The sequence below is a fragment of the Saccostrea cucullata genome, unplaced genomic scaffold (genome assembly GCF_032062105.1).
Source record: "Saccostrea cucullata isolate Sc308-1 unplaced genomic scaffold, CSIRO_AGI_Scuc_v1 ctg698, whole genome shotgun sequence".
NCBI classification, from domain to species: Eukaryota; Metazoa; Mollusca; class Bivalvia; order Ostreida; family Ostreidae; genus Saccostrea; species Saccostrea cuccullata.
This window is the reverse complement of record NW_026918777.1, coordinates 10853-35425: the sequence shown is the minus strand read 5'-3', so window position 1 is coordinate 35425 and position 24573 is coordinate 10853. Positions and strand designations below refer to the sequence as shown.

At 34.6% G+C, this 24573-nt stretch overlaps 1 long non-coding RNA gene across 5 annotated transcripts; it reads left to right on the top strand.

The window, feature by feature from the left end:
• On the top strand, window positions 1–1858 carry LOC134271032 (uncharacterized). Of its 5 annotated transcripts, none has more exons than XR_009992938.1 (5): window positions 1–55; window positions 468–605; window positions 749–863; window positions 1131–1209; window positions 1656–1753. It is a non-coding gene; the product is annotated as an uncharacterized LOC134271032 (long non-coding RNA). The 5 variants fall into 5 exon arrangements; XR_009992939.1 differs by lacking the exon at window positions 1–55 and adding an exon at window positions 244–299; XR_009992940.1 differs by lacking the exons at window positions 1–55; window positions 1656–1753 and adding an exon at window positions 1841–1858 and having other exon boundaries at window positions 366–605.
• The last annotated feature ends 22715 nt before the right edge of the window (window positions 1859–24573 follow it).

The following is a 24573-nucleotide window of genomic DNA, read 5'->3' as shown; positions in this document are numbered from 1 at the left end:
TGTACGTCACATTTGACGTCACTGCTGCAGCAGAAGTCTATGGTGTTGGAAAAGGGTAAGTGCTCTCAGATATTTTTAAAAGACTTTTGGCCTAGTTCATTGTGTTATAATCATTTAATTACGGTTACAGAGAAGCGAATAAACTTTGTGTATAACGCAGCATTCCTATCCACAAGTAGATACAGGTCTAGGCCTAATGCATTTCATAAAAGCCGAACCTGGTGACGGTAAATAGGAAAATCTGGATTTGTTTATGATAAATGAAAAACCATACGGATCCAGCATTACCAATTTTTCATGTAAATTTGTTTTCCTTTCGTCAGAAGTTATGCTTCCGTATTATACACGATATCGATATGAAAGTGAAAGTAGAAACACTGTGTAGCAGTTGAAGTAAAATGATATATTCAGATCGTTATCCATAAGGTTCTTTCAACAATTTAATGAAAACTTTTTGTTTTTATTAGGCCTACTGAAGTTCAGCATCCCAATGCCGTTTTTATTCAAAGAACCCAATGCTTATTTGACTGAGCTAGTGATGATCGATTGAACAAAGTTATTGAACCAATGCCGATTTTATTGGTGATTGCGTGATGACAAATCAGGTACATACAACAATAAGCATAGTGTTTACCATTAATGACTATTCAAGGAAAGAATATTTCCTGAGAAAATTCTTTCTGTATTTGTATCTTAATTCATGATTTAATGGCTTTTTAAAAAAAATAATCCAACTCTTTTTTTACAGAACAATATTCCAGCACATTTTTAAAAACCTGTAAGGTATGGAGAGAATTTCTGGCCATAAAACAACACAATATCTACATATGGGGATAAATTGTCATCTAAAGCAGACATACAAGGTACTTAGATTAGTTTATGTGTTCATGATTTACAAGTGTCAAAAAAATGTGTGTATTTAATTTTATGAAATTAAAAAAAAAATGCCTTAAAAAACTTTAAAAAACTGAATTAAAAAACGCCAACAAGTATATGAGGTAATTCATTGATTACTTATATATCAATTAACATTTCAATTATTTTTTTCAACACCAGAGAAACTAGAGTCTCTGTTGTAGTTAGATATGCACATAATAAACTGTGCAAATAATTATTTGATATTTTTACAGGTTCAATATTCAGCCTGCCTTTTTCATAATGAATACATTGAAGAACAGACACCATGACCCCAAGCTTGCTTCAAAATATGTAAGTAAATACTCTGTAATAAACTTGAAACTTTCTTATATATTCTTCCCATGAAAGTTTTAGGATATACTGTATTCAAAATGTCTGTTTTTTGTTTGTTTGTCTGTTTGTTTGTAGTCAAAGGTTATACATTTGTATCTCAATTATTCTGAATCATGCCTATAGCATTTTTGCCAATCTGTATTTACTATTTAAACATTCCAATTTCAATTGTCAAAATTTTGAAAAATTTATTGCTAATTTGCTTATAAGCTCACCTGAGCCTAAGACTAGAACGAGCTTTTTGGATTGAAGTCTGTCCCTTGTCTGTTGTAATCATTGTCATCGTAAACTTTTCCTAATATCATCTTTTATATAGTTTCAAATTACATTACGTATAAGTAAATTACTTGCAGTGTTTTTTCGTTTTTTCCAAGAGCTCAATTAGCAGAATCTTTACATTGTAGGCTCCATCCATGCCTTAACATGAGAGGTTTTCAAATCATTTGACCATGATCCAAGGGACTGATGAAATTTTCTTAAGTGATCAAGGTAATTACTTTTTGTGGTAACATATTTTAATTAATAATACATGTAATTATCATGACATTGGCACTTCTTAATTATTCAATTATTTTCTTCATCATTTCAGAAGCAATGCAGTCACTATCAGGGAAATGAACCCAGAATTTTGTAAAAATTTGCAAAATAAATGCAGGATTAAATGCTTATAATTTTGTTCTTTTAATTTCTAATTGTTAATTCAAGGCATTTAAGGACAAGTTTGATATTTAGTTCATTTAGTTCACATTGCAATCCAAGGAAATACCAGTCATGAATAGGAAAATTTAAAGAAAGAAATAAAATTAACATATGCTCAACATATGAACATAAACGTATGTTGATAATATGATCATACAAAACATATTAATAACATATGTTAAACGTATAATCAACATATGTTTAGAAACATACGTTAACCATATGTTGCTCGTTTTTCATGGCGAACATATGTTTCGGAACGTATGTTAAACGTATGTTCAACATATGTTGAACATACGTTGCAATTTTACCTGTGTATAGCACACCACTTGAATTTTAGAAGCATATTAAATCCTAAATAACGGAAGATTGTTCACAACACTCACGCATAATAGTCTAATTTTTTATCTTTAAGTGCATATTTTTTCGACTTCCTTCTTTATACGTGTACTAATAAATAAATGTACTGTCTATACAAGTCAGTTTAACTTCTATTTATTTTAGAGAAAAATTTGTAATGAAGATAAGGGATAAAACATTCGTTCTTGTGTGCTTTTCCTTCGTGATATTCAATGGTTGGTAAGCCTTTTTAATTATTTATTATCTAATTAAAAAATGATCATTTTGAGATCAGAATGCTTAATTGAGCACTCTTTATTTATAGTGTTTTTCACATACATGAAGCAAAAAATAAAAACAAATCAAAGCAAATCCTTTAAATTAGAAAACGATGTACATTGCAGCTTTTTAAAGAAAATTAAAAGCACATCGATGATCAGAAAACCCAAGTCATATGTATCATAAGGGTATTTTAGATAAATATAATCTAAGGTACATATAATACGTACTTATTCACAATGAAATTTTAAAGGCCTTCACTGAATGATATGTACAAGGTGAAAATATATATAAAAGAACCGGTAAGAAATAAAAGTGAAATTTACATATTTAAACTCAATTGTCAGGCAAGGGTCTTATAAAATGGTCTTTGAATTCCATGTTCACAACTGTCTACAGTATGGATTACGAATTAATAAAGATCAAAATTCCTGCGATACTGCGTTAAATAGAATTTAAAAAAAAATACGTTTGAAATCTTTAACAACAAATGTTAACTAGTGCTAATTGTAACGGGAACCGTTACAGATGTTCCCCAAACGCTCTCCAACTCCCTTTTGGTGCCATATTCCCTGTAAGCCTTATTAAATAAGACAACATCTGTGCATTTTTGACTTAAACAACGTTTTCCCAAAAGGATACCAATTATATTCAAATTTTAACATTCCACGTGTGCCCATGTGAATGCACGTGCGTAATGATCATATCATCTTGTCTACACTTTCTATATATTAAAATATACTTTATATGAAAGCATTTAGTCCAAAAGTATCGAAAATCACTCATTCAAATGTATTTTCAATTTCACTCGTTCCAAATGCACACACGTGCGTGCACGTGCGTGCACGTGCGTGATGACCATACCTTCTTGTAGGAGGCCCTTATATCTATCTATGTTCTAAATCCCATCCTGTTCGGTTGAAAACCAAGGGAATTATAGCCATTTCAAGTTTCAGCCAATCAGATTGCAGCACACGTGCATCCACGTGATTTCAAGAATTTTTTTTCTAATCATATTGTAGAATATCCTAATGCATAACTATGTTTTAAATTTCAAAGCATTTCGTCAAAAATCAAAGGAGATATGGCCATTTAAATTTTCAGCCAATCAGATTGCAGCAAACGTGCATCCGCGTGATTTCATGATTTTTTTTCTAAATCATACTGTAGGATATCCTAATGCATGACTATGTTTTAAATTTCAAAGAATTTCGTCAAAAAATAAAGGAGATATAGCCATTTAAAGTTTCAGCCAATCAGATTGCAGCGCACGTGCATGCGCGTAATTTCATGAATTTTTTTCCATATTATATTGTAGGATATCCTAATTCATGACAATGTTAAAAATTTCAAAGCATTTCGTCGGAAAACAAAAGAGATATTGAGATTTTTGTTTCAGCCAATCAGAGGAAGGAGCACGTGCATGCGCGTTAGTTCATGCTAATTTGATTGTGTCATATTATTAACACTTTTAATAGCCATTCTCTGTAACCACTTGAACTTCGTTGCCACGCATGGTAACCGATTTTGATGAAACTTCACCCATGGTTATAACTTGACACCAGAAACAAATATCAAACTAAATTTCGTTGCTAAGTGTCTCGGTTGCTATGGCAACATCCGGAAAAGTTTGAAAAATCAAGATTTTCAGCCACTTTAAATCTTGACTGTGGCTTAATAAAAACTAGAAAGAGCAAACAAAGCATTCTCACAAAAACATGACACCTTGATGTCACTTATATTGTAAAGAAACTGTTTAGAATATATCTCTAAGTAAGTGGTAACCAAGGGTACTCGTACATTTAGAATACATTTAAAATGCTGAAATATGCTGATAAACACTCCGTATTCACTAATGGTAGGTGTTGCATGCTCAAATTCAATCAACGACTTAAGAAAAACAATGAAAATGTTTGACCTTAAGTATATAAGTATAAGCAATATTATTCTATAAATAACTTTTTTGGTTGCCATGGTAACAGAGTGTAACCATGCAAAACCAGTAACTAAGATTGGGTTAATGCTACTGTCTTGAGGAAAAACATGAAAATTCAAGACTGGCAAATATGCATCCTTAGGACCTTGCATCACCAAAACCATAAGAAAAATTGGGTATAATTGCTACTTTGCAGTGTTACCATGGAAACAAAGTACCAGTGCTTAAAAGTGAATTATTTTTTGCTGCATTAAGAATTAAATCGCCATATAATCAAGAAACAAATTAAAGGACTCAGCTTGAATAGTACTTATCTGTTAGAACTGAAGTTGAATATCATATATTGATAAAATTTGATGAAGAAAACAACACTGTTGCTATGGTTACCAAGAAGGGAAAATGTTCGATTTTGTGAACTTTATATCAATATTAAACCCTGTTTGCCAACTTCTTGCATCCACTTAGAGATTGGATGATCGTCAAAATTAAAAGTCAGGTTAGCTGTTAATAAATATCAATCATAAAAGTTTTGGGAATCTACATTTAAGGGTACGTATCCAAGGAAAGAAAATATTTTTCAGGTTTTCAAGCATATATTTTCTGCTTATTTCCATAGCAAGGCTCTATTTAAAGAATCTAATCTGAATTTTTTCAAAAGGGAAAACTAGGAACACACCAACATCTTTAAAAATTGATCATTATTTATGAGGAAATGTCCTTTTCTAAAAGATAGGATCAGAGTTAAACATACAGAGTGTTACTTTGAAGGCTCTCTGTGGTATAAAAACCTTGGCAACCATTGCCAACCAAAATGAAATATCATATTTTGTTCTTGGTATATGTTTCAAGGCTCTTTTTTCTATTATTCGACCACATTTCATCCTATAATTGCTTTTTATTTTTATGTGTATGACTTTATAAAATTCAATGAATATTTTTTTTTTACTTTTGAATACTTTGTTACCATAGTAACGTATGCAATAGTTGATTTATCAAACATGTTTATCATGCATTTGAGACATCTGACCTTCAACTTTTGGAAACAGTCATTGCTAATTGTTTGCTTTGCCACAAATGTTAACTATGGGGCTCTAAACATGTTAAAAAATGCCATTTTTCGAACATTAAGACATGTTGCCATGGTAACTATAAAGCATAGCAACCAATTTTTGCCTGATTTCAGTTTAGGGTATCAATGACTTTTATCATAGAGAGTTTGGAGAAATTCTGAGACTATGCGTGCCACAGCTCCTATATAAAATTTCAAATCACTACAGAGAATGGCTCTTAATATATCCTTATGTAATGAGTTTCAAAGCATTTCATCAAAAAATGTAAAAGTTATAGCTATATTAAGTATATCAGTCAATTCACTCATTTCACGCGCACGCACGTGCAGGCGTATGCGCTCAAAATGACCTTCGTTCCGCACACCTACACTACACACCTATTAACCCTAAAAAGGTTTTAGCTCAGTTGGGTGAACAGATTCTGAGAACACTCGCGGACAAAAAAAGTACCGGAGAAGAAATAAGAAAAAAAATAATAATAATAATAATAACTAGTGTTAATTGTAACGGGGACCGTTACAGATGTTCCCCAAACGCTCCCCAACTCCCTTTTTATGCCATATTCCCTGTAAGCTTTATTAAATAAGGCAAACTCTATGCATTTTAGACTTTAACAACGTTTTCCCAGAAGTATACCAAGTATCTTCAAATTTCAGCTTTGCACGCGTGCGCATGTTAATGCATGTGCATAATGACCATATCAACTTGTGTACACTCTCTATATATTTTAATATACTGAATATTCTAGCATTTAATTCAAAAGTTAAAAAAAATTACGCTAATTCAAGTGTATTTTTAAATTTACTCATTTCACGTGCACGCACGTGCATGCATGTGCATGTTGACCATACCTTCTTGTAGGGATCCATTATGCCTATCTATGTTCTAAATCCCATCCTGTTTGGTTGATAACCAAAGGAGTTATAGCCAGTTAAAGTTTCAGCCAATCAGATTGCAGCACATGTGCATGCGCATCCTATATGATAATTCTTATATATCGTGCTGTAGATCTTCGTAGTGTATGACTATGTTCAAAATTTCAAAGGATTTTGTCAAAAAACAAGAAAGATATTGAGACTTTAGCTTCAGCCAATCAGAGCGAAGCGCACGTGCATGTGCGCGAGATCTTGCTATTTTGACCATGTCAGCATGTCTACACAACTAATATATCTTCTCATTATAAGTTTCAAAGTATTTCATCAAAAAATATAAAAGTTACGGCTATATCTATTATATTGGTAATTTCACATGTTGCACGTGCACGCTCTTGCAAGCACGTGCGCGCAAAATGACCTTGATTCCGCAAATCTACATAACATGTCTACTGACCCTAAAAAGATTTTACCTACATCGGATGAACAGTTTACAAGATCACTCCCGGACAAAAAAGTTCCAGGAAGAAGAAGAAGAAAAATAATAATAATAATAAGAAACAGAGTAAAAACAATATGTTCCCCAACTTCGTTTGGGGAACATAATAAGAAACAGAGTAAAAACAATATGTTCCCAAACTCCGTTTGGGGAACATAATAACTAGATGAAACTCGTTGCGAGCAACGAGAGGTCTACCGTCCGATTCCGGAAAGAAAACGTAAAATCCAGCTGAAAATGTAAAAAAGATTTGCAAACAAGGGGATTGAACCCAAGTCGCCAGCATAAAATTCCAAAGCACTAAATATTACACTATCGGGACATCTACTCTACGAAGCAGTGCCTCTCTCTTAAAAGTATGAAAGGTGAGTCACTTTTCAAAATTTAGCGCGGCTAATTGTATTCGGCGCGTCGGCGCGCCAGCGCGTCCATCTCATCCCAATATCACACAAGTATTTTCTCCCTGCATTAAAACACTCAAATGACAGCGATTTTATTTATTATTTAAGCATTATCGACTATATTCAAGTCGACACCCCGAGCCCGATTGTATTTTTTTGGTTAGGTGGATCCAGAAAATTTCCTTTAGGAGGTGGTGGCTCAAATCGGAAGGGGAAAAGGATTTGAGACATAGCTTTAGTAATTTTACTATGTCAATTTTTTAAAAAATAGAATTTCCAGGGATCTGGATCCTTTTTGATCCATGCATGTCTAACCACGATTTGTGCAAGTGTAATCCGAAATTTACTGCATTTTTTAAGTTGAACTATTCTCTCTTTTCTCTCTCTCTCTCCATACATATTATACATTAATAGTTATATATCCAGACTTTAACTATAGCATTAAAAAAGATTTAGTGCTTTTGTTTTTATAAATCAACTTTATGCATAACACATAGGCATCGGAATCGGGGGGGGGGGGGCTTATAAAGATGGACATCATATAGGTATTCAACATTGGGGCGTAGGTTCATTTAAACCCCTCCTCCCCCAACTCTCATCAGGCAAGGCAGTGTAGTCCTAGAAGAAGGGTAAGTGGTAGTGTAAGTGGTAATGTTTGAAAGAAAAAAATTGGTACTGAAAGAAGTTCGCCCCCCTCACCCCTCACGAAATAGGATTTTCTTGTTTGGACAAAAGACACATTTTTGTTTTTTTTTTTGGGGGGGGGGGGGGTTGCTTGCCAAGATTTTGCAGGTTCGAAATTTATTTTTTTTATTTCACTTACCCCCCCCCTTTCAATTTGCTCCCGACGCCAATGTAACAAATTAAATTTACCAGTATTACATTATGACCCTATACTCTAGAGTTTAACCTCCTTTTAAAGACTTGATTTTCATGGCAAAAAGCTACCATACATTGGTATAAGTGTTTGAACAAGATGCCTTGTTACTTTTAAAAATAATACTACTAAAGATTAACTTGTCTTTACTAGAGGATGGGGAGTAACTTTAGTTACAGAAATGTTTTTGCTATTAATAGCCCTTTTAAACAAACTTTAGGTCAGAAAAATACTTTGAAATTTATTGAAAATAAGAGAACAGAGGAAAAGTCTTACTTTTTTGGCATATCATTCTAAGGTGATCAAAACAACCTTACCGTTTTGACTCTGTAGAATCTTTTTTCATTTAATTCTCACATCTCTCTTATGGAGCATAAATGAACATAATTTGAAAAAGTTGTGAACAAAGTATCAAACATTAAATTTTTATGGAAATCGTCAAAATCAACTCTTACGGTACTTTCAGTACTTTGATTAGTATAGAAATATCGAGTGAAATATCGAGCCCGATGCTGACTAATTTTGCATAAGCGATAAATTTTATTTACAAAATCTGTTGCTCGAGCGCGCTGATGCGCCAAATACAATTAGCCTTTAGCGCCAAACACCAGGAGTTAATCTTCGCGCCTTTTCTCTGGAATGTTCTATTAAATAGGTGTGATAGCTTCAATTTAATTTGAAAAAAAACCTTCTTATAGCCTTAGATTCGAGGTTTAGAAAGTATATTTAAAACATTTTACAAATTCCTTATCGTATATATGCATGTAACACTAAAGCGGTGAAACTGTTATGAATTTTTAACTTGTTTTCAATTTCCCTGTTTATCCCCAAAGTGAACTATCCCGATTAGTTAATCGAAAGAGGTTGAAATGTTTCGCCGAAAAACATGGCTCGCACTACGACGGTCAAGGAATCAGATCATTTATGCTCAATAACTTGAATCAGGTCTTTGAGACAAGAATTCTAAAATAAACTCCATGAAGAGATCTTTTAAAAATTGTTTTCTTATTTCTGTCTTATTTTTTAGTTTAATATGATACAAGTGTGCATAGGAAAAACAGTGGTTAAGATTTGAACTTTCAATATTAATTGATATCCCTTTTTGAGAAATTATTACTCATAAGTATGATTTAAGATCTGTTTTCCGTGGTGCACAAATGACATTAGGTAGCGAATTTCATTTCCACATTTAGTCTTTTCTTTTTTACTTTGAAAACCAGCCAAAACCAATTTTAGAAGACGTTAGTTTGACACAGAACTGCAGCGTAACTACGACGTGACAATCCAAGTATTCCTTAACATTTCATTTATTCTTATGTTACTTTCGTTAAACCAAACGCTCGACTGCCTCCGTAAACCCTATGGGAAATGTCGGCGTTGACAGAGACAGCCGCCATTTCGAACCCGCTTCAGATTTTTGAATGCTAATATCTAGAGTATAGATTTATGAATATTCAAACAAATTAGATAGTAAGCATTATAGAGAGAATTTCTATTAACATACCAAAAATAAATGAAAAATACTGAAAAACAAAAAAGTTAGAAAATTCGATTTTTTTAAATTTGCATCTCGTAACAACTGGAAGTACTGACGACACACGAAAAGGCAATTCTGCAAACCAGAAAGTCATGATCTATCATCTCCAATAAGTCTCCAGTTCATATCCTAAGCCATATTCGATAAAAGTGCGCGACAAAATCGCATTTTAAAATCAGGAAATTGCCCATAACTTGGCACCAAAAGCGAATTTTCCAAATTTTTCTCCGTATGTAACAACATCATATAATGACACATATTTTGTGAAAGTTTCATGAAAATACGCTGAATAGTTTTCGAGAAATCGCCTGCACAAAATTTTGTCAAAAAAAAAGAATAAGAATAATAATAAGAAACAGTAGAATCGCTATAAGGTCTTCCGTGAAGACGGAAGACCTTAACTAGAGCAAAGCTCGTTGCAAAGCAACGAGTAGGTCTTCCTTCCGGTTTTGACCGGAAGTTCCGGAAGTGACATCAACACAAGAAAGCAATGAGCTAAGTTGTCTCCAGTAACTTTATAATTTCAATTTTGCATCACAACCTTCAAAATAAGCTATTTTTGGCTACTTCCGGTTTGATCGGAAGTGACGACGACGGACGGAAAATTAATTTTTATGCTACCAGAGACATATATTTTCCAAACACTTGTCTAGAACGGCAAAAATACGTGTTTTCCGACTACTTCCGGTTTGGCCGGAAGTGACGACGCCGGACGTATTTTGACGACCCCATTAGATAAAGCTTGACATTTTGAACAACTTTGCTTCTTTGATGTATTACAAATTCTCAATACGTTTTGAGATATAAAGAAAAAACTTTCGGCCCCTCTAGGCCCTTATTTTTAGGGGCCAGCCCTTTTTTCGAAATATCATTTGAAAGATTTTGGAATTCTACACTTCTTTTGTTCTATATGTTTAATCAAATTATTTCCAGGTAAAAAGATATCGTAGAAAAGGTGTTAAAATTATGAAATTCGCAATATGTCATTTTTCGGGTCATAGCGAACGCCGACGTGCGGCACTTCCGATAAAAATGAAATACCTTACGCATATCTATAGACTTAGGACTATCATGCCTGAAAGTTTCATGATTCTATCTAGAACCATTTCTTAGAAAGTCTGTGGACAACCTGACCCTTCAAAAATCATAAAATCGGCAATAATCTCCGAACCGGAAGTGACGTCATCAAACCAAAAAAATATGTATCAGGTTCAAGTAATGTTACATAAGTCCTGAAAGTTTCATTAAAATCCATTGAGCCGTTTTTGAGAAATCGCGTGCACAAAATCGGTAAGAAAAAAAAGAATAACTAGAGCCGAGCTCGTTGCAAAGCAACGAGTAGGTCTTCCGTCCTGTTTGACCGGAAGTATATCTGCAACTTTCATTTTTCCAAAAAAATTGAGCAATGAAGTCCAAAAATGGTTTAATCCTCCAAATCTATATTAACTATTGCAATATTGAGCCAGTTTTGGATACTTCGGGTTTGACCGGAAGTGACGTCGACGGACAGAAAAATTAAGATTTAAGCTTCCGGTGACATATATAACCCAAAAACCTGTCAAGAACGGCAAAAATATGCAATTTTTGACTACTTCCGGTTTGACCGGAAGTGACGTCAGCAGACGTATTTTGATGACCCCCTCAGACAAAACTTGACATTTTGAACAACTTTGCTTCTTTGACGTTTTACAATTTCTCAATACTTTTTGAGATATAAAAGAAAAACTTTCGGCCCTTTTTAGCCCTTTATTTTAGGGGCCAGATCCTTATCGTTGATGTCATTCGAAAGATCGTGACATTCTTCACAACTTTTGTTCTATATGTCTTTACAAAATATTAACGTGTAAAAAGATATTGCCAAAAACGTGTGAAAAATTTCAAAATTCCAGATAGGACTTTCTTCGAGCCATAGCGAGCGCCGACGTGCGGCACTTCCGGAGAAAAAGAGAGGTGTGTGTCACATCAGCACATATTGCTTTATAATCGCTGAAAATCTCAAGTTTCAGTCTAAAGGCGTTTTCGAGAAAAATGATGGACAATGAGACCCCCTGAAAATCACTAAATCGCGAAAATATCAAAACCGGAAGTGACGTCATCAAAACAAAAAATTATATGTCAGGTTTGTTTGATGTTCTATCAGTCCTGAAAGTTTCATGAAAATCGAGCGAGCCGTTTCCGAGAAATCGTGTACACAAAATCGGTAAGAAAAAAAAAACAATAATAATAATAACAAAGCAACGAGTAGGTCTTCCGTCCTGTTTTGACCGGAAGTGACGTCAACAAAAGAAAACAGCGAGCTAAGTTATCTCCATTGACTTTATAATTTCAATTTTGCGTCAAAACCTTAAAAAATTAGCTATTTGGGGCTACTTCCGGTTTGACCGGAAGTGGTGTCGACGGACGGAAAATTAAGTTTTTATGCTTCCAGTGACATGTGTTACCCAAAAATATGTCAAGAACGGCAAAAATATGCATTTTCATACTACTTCCGGTTTGACCGGAAGTGGCGTCGCCGGATGTATTTTGACGACCTAGATAGATTTAGCTTAGCATTTTGAACAACTTTGCTTCTTTGACGTATTACAAATTCTAAATACTTTTTGAGATGTAATGGAAAAACGTTTGGCCTCTCTCAGCCCTTATTTATAGGGGCCAGCCCTTTTTTCGAGATATCGTTTGAAAGATCAAGTAATTCTAACTTCTTTTGTTCTATATGTCTTAACGAAATATTTGTATGTGAAAAGTTATCGAAGAAAAAGTGTTAGAAATTTTAAAATTCTCGACATGCCCTTTTTCGGACCATAGCGAGCGTCGGCGTGCAGCACTTCCGGTAAAAATGAAATGCGTATGTCACATCTACATATATTGCTCTATCATTGCTGAAAAACTCAAGTATCTATCATAAGCCGTTTTTGAGAAAACTCGCGGACAAAGTGACCCTCTGAAAATCACTAAATCGCGAAAATCTCAAAACCGGAAGTGACGTCATCAAAACAAAAAATTATATATCATGTTTGTTTGATGTTCTATCAGTCCTGAAAGTTTCGTGAAAATCGAGCGAGCCGTTTCCGAGAACTCGCGTGCACAAAATCGGTAAGAAAAAAAAACAATAATAATAATAAAAATAGTGGTAAAGAAACAAAAGAATAACTAGAGCAAAGCTCGTTGCAAAGCAACGAGTAGGTCTTCCGTCCTGTTTTGACCGGAAGTGACGTCAACAAATGAAAGCAAATGAGCTAAGTGGTCTCCATTGACTTTATAATTTTGATTTTGTATTTAAACCTTCAAAAATAAGCTATTTTTGGCTACTTCCGGTTTGAGCGGAAGTGATGTCAACGGACAGAAAATTAAGTTTTATGCTTCCAGATACATATGTTACGTAAAAATATGTCAAGAACGGCAAAAATATGCATATTGTGACGACTTCCGGTATGACCGGAAGTGACATCGCCGGACGCATTTTGACGACTTCAACAGATTAAGCTTGACATTTTGAACAACTTTGCTTTTTAGACGTATAACAAATTCTCAATACTTTTTGAGATATAAATGAAAAACTATCGGCCCCTCTAGGCCCTTTATTTTAGGGGACAGCCCTTTTTACGAGATATCATTTGAAAGATCATGTAATTCTACACTTCTTTTGTTCTACATGTCTTAACAAAATATTTGTATGTGAAAAGATATCGAAGAAAAGGTGTTAGAAATTTTAAAATTCTCGACATGCCAATTTTTGAACCATAGCGAGCGTGGGCGTGCAGCACTTCCGGTAAAAATGAAATGCGTATGTCACATCTACAGACATTGCTCTATCATTGCTCAAAAAACTCAAGTTTCTATCTTAAGTCGTTTTTGAGAAAACTCGCGGACAAACTGACCCCCTGAAAAATCACTAAATCGCAAAAATCTCAAAACCGGAAGTGACGTCATCAAAACGAAAAAATATATGTCTAGTTTTTTTCATGTTGTATCAGTCCTGAAAGTTTCATGAAAATTGAGCGAGCCGTTTCTGAGAAATCGTGTACACAAAATCGGTAAGAAAAAAAACAATAAAAATAACTAGAGCAAAGCTAGTTGCAAAGCAACGAGTAGGTCTTCCGTCCTGTTTTGACCGGAAGTGATGTCAACAAAAGAAAGCAATGAGCTAAGTTGTCTCCATTGACTTTATAATTTTAATTTTGCGTCAAAACCTTAAAAAATAAGCAATTTTTGGCTACTTCCGGTTTGACCGGAAGTGATGTCGACGGACGGAAAATTAAGTTTTTATGCTTCCAGTGACATGTGTTACCGCAAAATATGTCAAGAACGGCAAAAATATGCATTTTCGTACTACTTCCGGTTTGACCGGAAGTGACGTCGTTGGATGTATTTTAATGACCCAGATAGATTCAACTTAGCATTTTGAACAACTTTGCTTCTTTGATGTATTACAAATTCTCAATACTTTTTGAGATATAAAGGAAAAACCTTTGGCCCCTCTCAGCCCTTAATTATAGGAGCCAGCCCATTTTTCGAGATATTGTTTGAAAGATCAAGTAATTCTACCCTTCTTTTGCTCTATATGTCTTAACGAAATATTTTCATGTGAAAAGATATCGAAGAAAAAGTGTTAGAAATTTTAAAATTCTCGACATGCCCTTTTTCGGACCATAGCGAGTGTCGGCGTGCAGCACTTCCGGTGAAAATGAAATGCGTACGTCACATCTACAGATATTGCTCTATCATTGCTGAAAAACTCAAGTTTCTATCCTAAGCCGTTTTTGAGAAAACTCGCGGACAAAGTGACCCTCTGAAAATCACTAAATCGCGGAAATCTCAAAACCGGAAGTGACGTCATCAAAACAAAAAATTATATATCAGGTTTGTTTGATGTTCTATCAGTCCGGAAAGTTTCATGAAAATCGAGCGAGACGTTTCCGAGAACTCGCGTGCACAAAATCGGTAAGAAGAAAAACAATAATAACTAGAGCAAAGCTCGTTGCAAAGCAACGAGTAGGTCTTCCGTCCTGTTTTGACCGGAAGTGTCGGAAGTGACATCAACACAAGAAAGCAATGAGCTAAGTCGTCATCATTGACTTTATAAATTCAATTTTGCGTCAAAACCTTAAAAAAATAAGCTATTTTTGGCTACTTCCGGTTTGACCGGAAGTGATGTCGACGGAGGGAAAATTAAGTTTTTATGCTTCCAGTGACATGTGCTATCGAAAAATATGTCAAGAACGGCAAAAATATGCATTTTCGTACTACTTCCGGTTTGACCGGAAGTGACGTCGCCGGATGAATTTTGACGATCCAGATAGATTTAGCTTAGCATTTTGAACAACTTTGCTTCTTTGATGTATTACAAATTCTCAATACTTTTTGAGATATAAAGGAATAACGTTTGGCCCCTCTCGGCCCTTAATTATAGGGACCAGCCCTTTTTTCGAGATATCGTTTGAAAGATCAAGAAATTTTACACTTCTTTTGTTGTATATGTCTTAACGAAATATTTGTATGTAAAAAGATATCGAAGAAAAAGTGTTAGAAATTTCAAAATTCTGGACATGCCCCTTTTCCGACCATAGCGAGCGTCGGCATGCAGCACTTCCGGTGAAAATGAAATACGTATGTCACATCTACATATATTGATCTATCATTGCTGAAAAACTCAAGTTTCTATCCTAAGCCGTTTTTGAGAAAACCAGCGGACAAAGTGACCCTCTAAAAATCACCAAATCGCGAAAATCTCAAAACCGGAAGTGACGTCATCAAAACAAAAAATTACTTATCAGGTTTGTTTGATGTTCTATCAGCCCTGAAAGTTTCATGAAAATCCATCGAGCCGTTTCTGAGAACTCGCGTGCACAAAATCGGTAAGAAAAAAAAACAATAATAATAATAACTAGAGCCTAGCTCGTTGCAATGCAACGAGTAGGTCTTCCGTCCTGTTTGACCGAAAGTAACTTTCATTTTAGAAAAAAGAGTGAAGTCCAAAAATGGTTTAATTCTCCAAATCTATGTTAATTATCACTAAATTAGTCCATTTTTGGCTACTTCCGGTTTGACCGGAAGTGACGTCGACGGACGGAGAATTAAGATTTAAGCTTCTAGTGACATATGATATCCAAAAACCTATCAAGATCAGCAAAAATATGCAATTTTGGACTACTTCCGGTTTGACCGGAAGTGACGTCGCCGGACGTATTCTGACGACGCTATTAGATAGAGCATCACATTTTGAACAACTTTGCTTCTTTGACGTATTACAAATTCTAAATATTTTTTGAGATATAAAGGAATAACTTTCGGCTCCTTTTGGCCCTTTATTATAAGGGCCAGTCCCTTATCGTTGATATTTTTCAAAAGAACGTGACATTCTTCACAACTTTTGTTCTATATGTCTTTACAAAATAATAACGTGTGAAAAGATATTGCCAAAAATGTGTGAAAAATTTCTGAATTCCCGAAAGGTCTTTTTTCGAGCCATAGCGAGCGCCAACGTGCTGCATTCCGGAGAATAAGAAAGGTGTGCGTCACATCAGCACATGTTGCTCTATCATCGCTGAAAATCTTACGTTTCTATCTAAAAGCACTTTTGAGAAACCTGCTGGACAAAGTGACCCTCTGAAAATCACTAAATCGCGGAAATCTCGAAACCGGAAGTGACGTCATAAAAATGAAAAATTATATATAAGGTTTTATTGATGTTCCATCAGTCCTGAAAGTTTCATGAAAATCGATCGAGCCGTTTCCGAGAAATCGCGTGCACAAAATCGGTAAGAAAAAAAACAATAATAACTAGAGCAAAGCTCGTTGCAAAGCAACGAGTAGGTCTTCCGTCCTGTTTGATTTGACCAGAATGTAGCTTTCATTTTTAACAAAAATGAGAAATAACGCCCGAAAGTGCTTTGAATTCTCTAAAGCTAAGTTAATTAATGCAAAAATAAGCCAATTTTTGCTACTTCCGGTTTGACCGGAAGTGACGACTACGGACGGAAAATGAATTTTTAAGCTCCAAAAGACATATGTTACCCCAAAACTTGTCAAGAGCGGCAAAAATACGCGTTTTTCGACTACTTCCGGTTTAGCCGGAAGTGACGACGCCAGACACATTTTGACGACTCTAACAGATTGAGCTTGACATTTTGAACAACTTTGCTTCTTTGATGTATTACAAATTCTCAATACTTTTTGAGATATTAAGGAAAAACTTTTGGCCCCTCTTGGCCCTTAATTTTAGGGGCCAGCCCTTTTTCCGAGATATCATTTGAAAGATCTTCAAATTCTACATTTCTTTTGTTCTACATGCTTTAACAAAATATTTCTAGGTAAAAGGCTATCGTAGAAAAGGTGTTAAAAATTTTGAAATTATCGATAGGACTATTTTCGGGCCATAGCGAGCGTCGGCGCTTCGTACTTCCGGTGGTTGTGATATACGAAATTCACTTCTCCAAAGGTTGCTCTAGCATCACTGAAAATTTCATGCTTCTGTGTTGAGTGGTTTTTCAGAAAACTACCGGACAAAGTGACCCTCTGAAAATCACTAAAACGCGGAAATCTCAAAACCGGAAGTGACGTCATCAAAACAAAAAATTACATATCTAGTTTTTCCCATGCTCTATCAGTCCTGAAAGTTTCATGAAAATCGAGTGAGCCGTTTTCGAGAACTCGCGTGCACAAAATCGGTAAGCTCTAAAGGAAGCTCTATCATCGCTGAAAATCTTACGTTTCTATCTAAAAGCACTTTTGAGAAACCTGCTGGACAAAGTGACCCTCTGAAAATCACTAAATCGCGGAAATCTCGAAACCGGAAGTGACGTCATAAAAATGAAAAATTATATATAAGGTTTTATTGATGTTCCATCAGTCCTGAAAGTTTCATGAAAATCGATCGAGCCGTTTCCGAGAAATCGCGTGCACAAAATCGGTAAGAAAAAAAACAATAATAACTAGAGCAAAGCTCGTTGCAAAGCAACGAGTAGGTCTTCCGTCCTGTTTGATTTGACCAGAATGTAGCTTTCATTTTTAACAAAAATGAGAAATAACGCCCGAAAGTGCTTTGAATTCTCTAAAGCTAAGTTAATTAATGCAAAAATAAGCCAATTTTTGCTACTTCCGGTTTGACCGGAAGTGACGACTACGGACGGAAAATGAATTTTTAAGCTCCAAAAGACATGTTACCCCAAAACTCGTCAAGAGCGGCAAAAATACTCGTTTTTCGACTACTTCCGGTTTAGCCGGAAGTGACGACGCCGGACACATTTTGATGACTCTAGCAGATTGAGCTTGACATTTTGAACAACTTTGCTTCTTTGATGTATTACAAATTCTCAATACTTTTTGAGATATTAAGGAAAAACTTTTGGCCCCCGTAGGCCCTTAATTTTAGGGGCCAGCACTTTTTTCGAGATATCATTTGAAAGATCTTCAAATTCTACATTTCTTTTGTTCTACATGTTTTAACAAAATATTTCTAGGTAAAAGGCTATCGTAGAAAAGGTGTTAAAAATTTTGAAATTATCGATAGGACTATTTTCGGGCCATAGCGAGCGTCGGCGCTTCGTACTTCCGGTGGTTGTGATATACGAAATTCACTTCTCCAAAGGTTGCTCTAGCATCACTGAAAATTTCATGCTTCTGTGTTGAGTGGTTTTTCAGAAAACTACCGGACAAAGTGACCCTCTGAAAATCACTAAAACGCGGAAATCTCAAAACCGGAAGTGACGTCATCAAAACAAAAAATTATATATCTAGTTTTTTCCATGCTCTATCAGTCCTGAAAGTTTCATGAAAATCGAGTGAGCCGTTTTCGAGAACTCGCGTGCACAAAATCGGTAAGAAAAAAAACAATAATAATAATAATAAAAATAGTGGAAAAGAAACCTAAGAATAACAGTAAGGTCTTCCGCTGAAGACGGAAGACCTTAAAAATAGTGGAAAAGAAACCTAAGAATAACAAGAAGGTCTTCCGCTGAAGACGGAAGACCTTAATAATATAGAAGGAAAAAAAGTGAAAAAGAAACCGTAGAATAACAAGAAGGTCTTCCGCTGAAGACGGAAGACCTTAATAATAACTAGTTTTAATTGTAACGGGGACCGTTACAGATGTTCCCCAAACGCTCCCCAAATCCCTTTTTTGTGCCATTTTCATGCAAGACATTTTTAAAATATGCTCATTATCAAAGGATTTCATATAAGAATTATTAAAGCTACAATGATACCGACTATATGTCATTTAACTCATTGCACGCGCACGCACGTGCATGCACATGCAAGATTATCATAGCATGTTGTCTAAACCATTAACATTTGTTTATGTCGTGAGAATCAATAAGAAAAATCATAAAACATAAATGTTACCGTTTTTCAATTATATCGGTCATTTTGCGTATTGTGCGCGTGCACTTGCATGCACGCGTGTCCTTACATTCAATTCTGATAGTAGCATAATTTAGTAATTCATCATACCTATCCATATTCTAAATTTCATCCCGTTCTGTTGAGAATGAAGAAAGTTATAGGCATTTAAAGTTTCAGCCAATCAGATTGCAGCACATGTGCATGCGCATGCTTTTATGATAATTCTTATACATCATGCTGTAGACCTTCATAATGTATGACTATGTTTAAAATTTCAAGTGATTTTGTCAAAAAACAAGAAAGATATTGAGACTTTAGTTTCAGCCAATCAGAGCGAAGCGCACGTGCAAGCACGTGAGATCTTGCTATTTTGACCATGTCGTCATGTCTATACTACTAATATATCCTCACATTATGAGTTTCAAAGCAATTCATCAAAAAATAGAAAAGTTACGGCTATATCTATTATATTGGTCATTTCACGAGTTGCACGTGCACGCTCTTGCAAGCACGTGCGCGCAAAATGACCTTGATTCCGCAAATCTACATAACATGTCTACTTACGCTAAAAAGGTTTTACTTACATCGGACGAACAGTTTACAAGATCATTCCCGGACAAAAAAGTACCCAGGAAGAAGAAGAAAAATAATAATAATACTACTACTAAAAAGCAACAGAGTAAAAACAATATGTTCCCCAACTTCGTTTGGGGAACATAATAAGAAACAGAGTAAAACATGTTCCCAAACTCCGTTAGGGGAACATAATTATGTCGCCTTAAATGATAGTCGTCGCGTGATTTGTATGAACAAGAAGTTGCTAAAAAATTGAAGCATTCAAGGAATGTAGTGTTTCAATTGAGGTCCTTACATCTGACATTCTAGCTCATGAGGCGTTTTTAGCTCACCTGAGTCAAAGGCTCAAGTGAGCTTTTCTGATCAAAATTTGTCCGTTGTCTGTCGTCGTCGTTGTCGTTGTTGTCATTGTCGTCGTCGTAAACTTTTCACATTTTCATCTTCTTCTTAAGAACCACTGGGCCAATTTCAACCAAACTTGGTACCAAGTATCCTTGGGTGAAGGGGATTCAAGTTTGTTCAAATGAAGGGCCACCCCCTCTTCCAAGAGGAGATAATTATGAATTAGAGAAAAATTAATGGCATTTTTAAAAAATCTTCTTCTCAAGAACCACTGGGCCAGGAAAGATGAAACTCATGTGGAATCATCCTCAGGTAGTGTAAATTCAAATTTGTTCAAATCATGACCCCCGGGGGTAGGGTAGGGCCAAAATGGCCGATCAAAGTTTTTCATAGGAATATATAGAAAAAATCTTAAAAAAGCTTCTTCTCAAGAACCACTGGGCCAGGAAAGATGAAACTCATGTGGGATCATCCTCAGGTAGGTAGATTCAAGTTTGTTCAAATCATGAAGCCTGGGGTTAGGGTGGGGCCAAAATGGCCGATCAAAGTTTTACATAGGAATATATAGAAAAAAATCTTAAAAAATCTTTTTCTCAAGAACCACTGGGCCAGGAAAGATGAAACTCATGTGGGATCATCCTCAGGTAGTGTAGATTCAAGTTTGTTCAAATCATGACCCCTGGGGGTAGGGTGGTGCCAAAATGGCCTATGAAAGTTTCACATAGGAATATATAGAAAAAAATCTTTAAAAATCTTCTTGTCAATAACCACTGGGTCAGGAAAGATGAAACTCATGCGGAATCATCCTCAGGTAGTGTAGATTCAAGTTTGTTCAAATCATGACCCCTGGGGTTAGGGTGGGGCCAAAATGGCGGATCAAAGTTTTACGTAGGAACATATAGGGAAACCTTTTAAAATCTTCTTTTCAAGTACTTCAAAGCCAGGCTTTGTTATATTTATAGGGAATCATCCTCAGGTAGTGTAGATTCAAGTTTGTTCAAATCATGACCCCCTAGGGGGGTGTAAAATTCAAGCCCCCCCCCCCGTTTACTTTCAGTTCTGATCTGATCTGTGTTTTTTTCTAGCCAATTGCTCAGGTGAGCGATGTGGCCCCTTGGCCTCTTGTTATGGAATTCAATCCCAAGAACATCCAATAAATGACTGATTTCTTGTAAACAATTTAGAGGCTCATTGTTCAATAGACCCTTTTCCTATGACATATTTTGTGTAGGAGTTATTCCCCTTAGCCGCCATATTGTATGGCAACATTCCAAGATCCCTTCATTATTTAACCAAGTTTAATTTGTATTTACTGGTTACTGAGGTAAAGATAATGCTATTAGTCTTATGAATATACGTTTGTTAAAGCCTCTATTAATTCATAATAATTAGATTGTGAATGTTTTTCCCCATTTATTTCTTGCATGCATGTTTAAAATTGGTCGCTCAAAGAGGTAAATTCACTACTTTGCCCTACGAGATGGAGGCTAAGGGGTATAACTCCTAGGCAAAATATGTCACAGGAAAAGGGTCTATTAAATGGAGGACAATTTCGTAAAACATCCTTAATCAATCATAAATTCAAAAATCAACGATAATACAAAATAGGTATTAGAAGCATTATTTTTTTGTAATATAAATTTTTGATGTCAAGATTAAACGTATAACCTGTCAAGTGATTTAATATTCCAACATACCCCACTATGTATGTAAAAGTATCTATGTTATAAATACTTATATCTAAAGATATACACATTATGGTGGCAAAATTCTGCCCCCTAGAGGCAAGATAGATTACATTTTTTGCATGTTTCCATGCAAAAAGTATGTCAATATGTAAAAGAAAATTATTTCTTCATGCACAAACATATGTTGCCATAAGGTTACCAATCTTTTTAGAGAATCAAATTTTTATTTGTAGTAAACTTACTTACCAAATCAGGTATATCATATTATACAAACAAGATGCAACATAATTATGCTCACATGCAAGATCATTATTAATGTGAACATGCAAGATATTTATGTCTACTTGCAACCTACAGTATATAATTATAATAACATACAACATAAAAATATAGGCATAAAACTGATTGTGTCAATATGGAAATACTTTTTTATTCATATTTGAGTTACAATTTTACATGCAAATACTTTATGTCAACATGCAAACTAATAATTTGCTTATCAACATGCATATCTCTCATATTGACATAATGAACTCGCATGATAACATAAGATTACATGTCAACATAATCATTTAGCATCTAGTCTGTAAAATGTCAAATATTATGTTTTTATGTGTAACATTTCCAATATCAAAATTAGATCCTCTAAATAGATCGATAACTTGCATGTTAACATAATTATGCAAAAATAATCAATCTTGACCCAAAACAAATTGCATGTCCACATGCTGTATGTTAACATTATTTATCTTGCATGTAGGGGACAGAAATTTGCCACTATAAAACATATAATTAGAACAATAGATTTGTCACATTCACAATCTTTTCTAAACACGAAATACAAGACTCCAAAGAAGAAGAATGCAAACAAACAAACTATGTATGAAAATGTTTATTTCGAATATTTTTTTCTCTTTCTACAAGTTTTACAACATTATTAAACACTGCCTCATATGTGTTCGTAGTAAAATTACTCTTAAACTAATTGATTGCTATTTGGTCACCAATTTTCTTTACCTAGAGAACTTTTTAATTCGCAATATTTGTGTAAATTGTATAGCAAATTTAAGAGATATATGTGTATATTTTTCCTTTTCTTTTTTCAATGCAATATAGTTAGTCTATCAGAAAATGATAGCCATTGCCTTCTTCAAGGGCTTTTAATTATAAGACGATATGAAACTTGGACTGATTAAGACGCAAACGAAGTGACGATTAAATTGTTTTGCTCTTAAGAATAAGTTTCATTTAATTTTCATCCCCCAAAGAAAATCTTTCTTAAGAGATTTTATTGCAGTCGTGAAATCTGAGGTTTTTGAACAAAACATGAAATGACACATTTCTTCACTTTGTTAAGGAAAAGAAAATAATATGTATTTTTTCAATGCTTGTTTGACATTTTAGAAAAAAAGTATATATAAATATATTTTGCATCATAAATTTTATATTATCTAGCTGATATTACTATCTGCATACAAAACTCATGGAACTGGTTTGAAGCTCAACAACATTGCAGCAATTCTAATGATACCCTGAAAACCAGTGGTGTAACTTTGAACTCTGTCCAGCACTGGACTGGTGTTTACCGGCGATATTCACCCTGGATAAAACTTTTAGGTATTTTTCGTGACTCTGGGGCTCAACTTTTCTTCATATTACTTTTTTTTTACAAAAAAGAATAGTCAGATGACACAGTTTACTGTCATTACAATGATGTCGTTTCCCTCTTTTTAGGGTGTTATGATTCGAAAGTCGTCAGTGAACATAGAACGTACAACTTTTTTCTCAACGTTACATCGGCAGGTTTTTGTCAAGAGATATGTGCAACTGTAAATTCAACTCATTTTGGAATTCAGGTATCCTTTATATATGTTATGACATGGATACAGTCAAAATGTTTAATCAAACTGTGTGTGTCCCGATATTAGGTAAATTTTTTGTCATGGTCATCAGCGGCATTAAAGAAAAAAAATGGTCAAATTGTATACTGATCAATAACGTACACACATACACATGTAAATTCGAAATGATGCCAACCCTTTTTCTTTTTTTTTAAATTCTTGTAAAATAGAATCGTTGAAACTCAGACGCATAAGCGGATAGAGATAAATCGTGTAAAATAGCTACCTGTTCAAAAACAGCTCAAAATCATAATTACCAAGCTGTTCAAAAATGGTCCCTTGTAAAAATTTATTTCATAACCTTTGGTCTCTAATAGTCATCAATAAAAATGCAACCAGGGTCAACTTTCAACCCAGGTCAATCCTCTACGTCACACCTGAAATAGTTGTTTATTTCTCAATGAAATGTATGAGCTAGAACAGCCCTTTTTGCAATACACATGTCATTTTATATTTCAGAAATAGTTTTTAAATTTACATATAAGAAGTTTCAATGCCTTTTTTAATGAATCCTTTGTTTTTCAAAATGTTTTAGTCAGGAGAATGTGTCTGCTTTGAAGACTCCGTTTTTCAAGAGACCATCTCACCTGATCGGTGCAACAGATCATGTTATGATGAAGGAGCAATAAAGTTTTTGGAATGCGGGGGTCCTAATGCATTTACTGTATATACTTCAGGTATTTCAAATTCACTTCTAGCATTTCTATTTAACAATATAAGGATATTTACATTACATGATCCTTTTTTTTCATTGTATCCAAACTTTTTTTTTATTTCTCATCATCCTTTAAAATTTTAATAAAAGACATTATGGTCCATTTTTAATTGCTATAGCATTTTCATTAGAATGCAAAACCTCCTTCTTTGGGTTAACATTTACAAAAGATCGTACATTTTTTTCTTTGGTTATTGTCACTTTACTTGGCAATAAATATAAGGTAGAATATACATTGAAACAATTTAG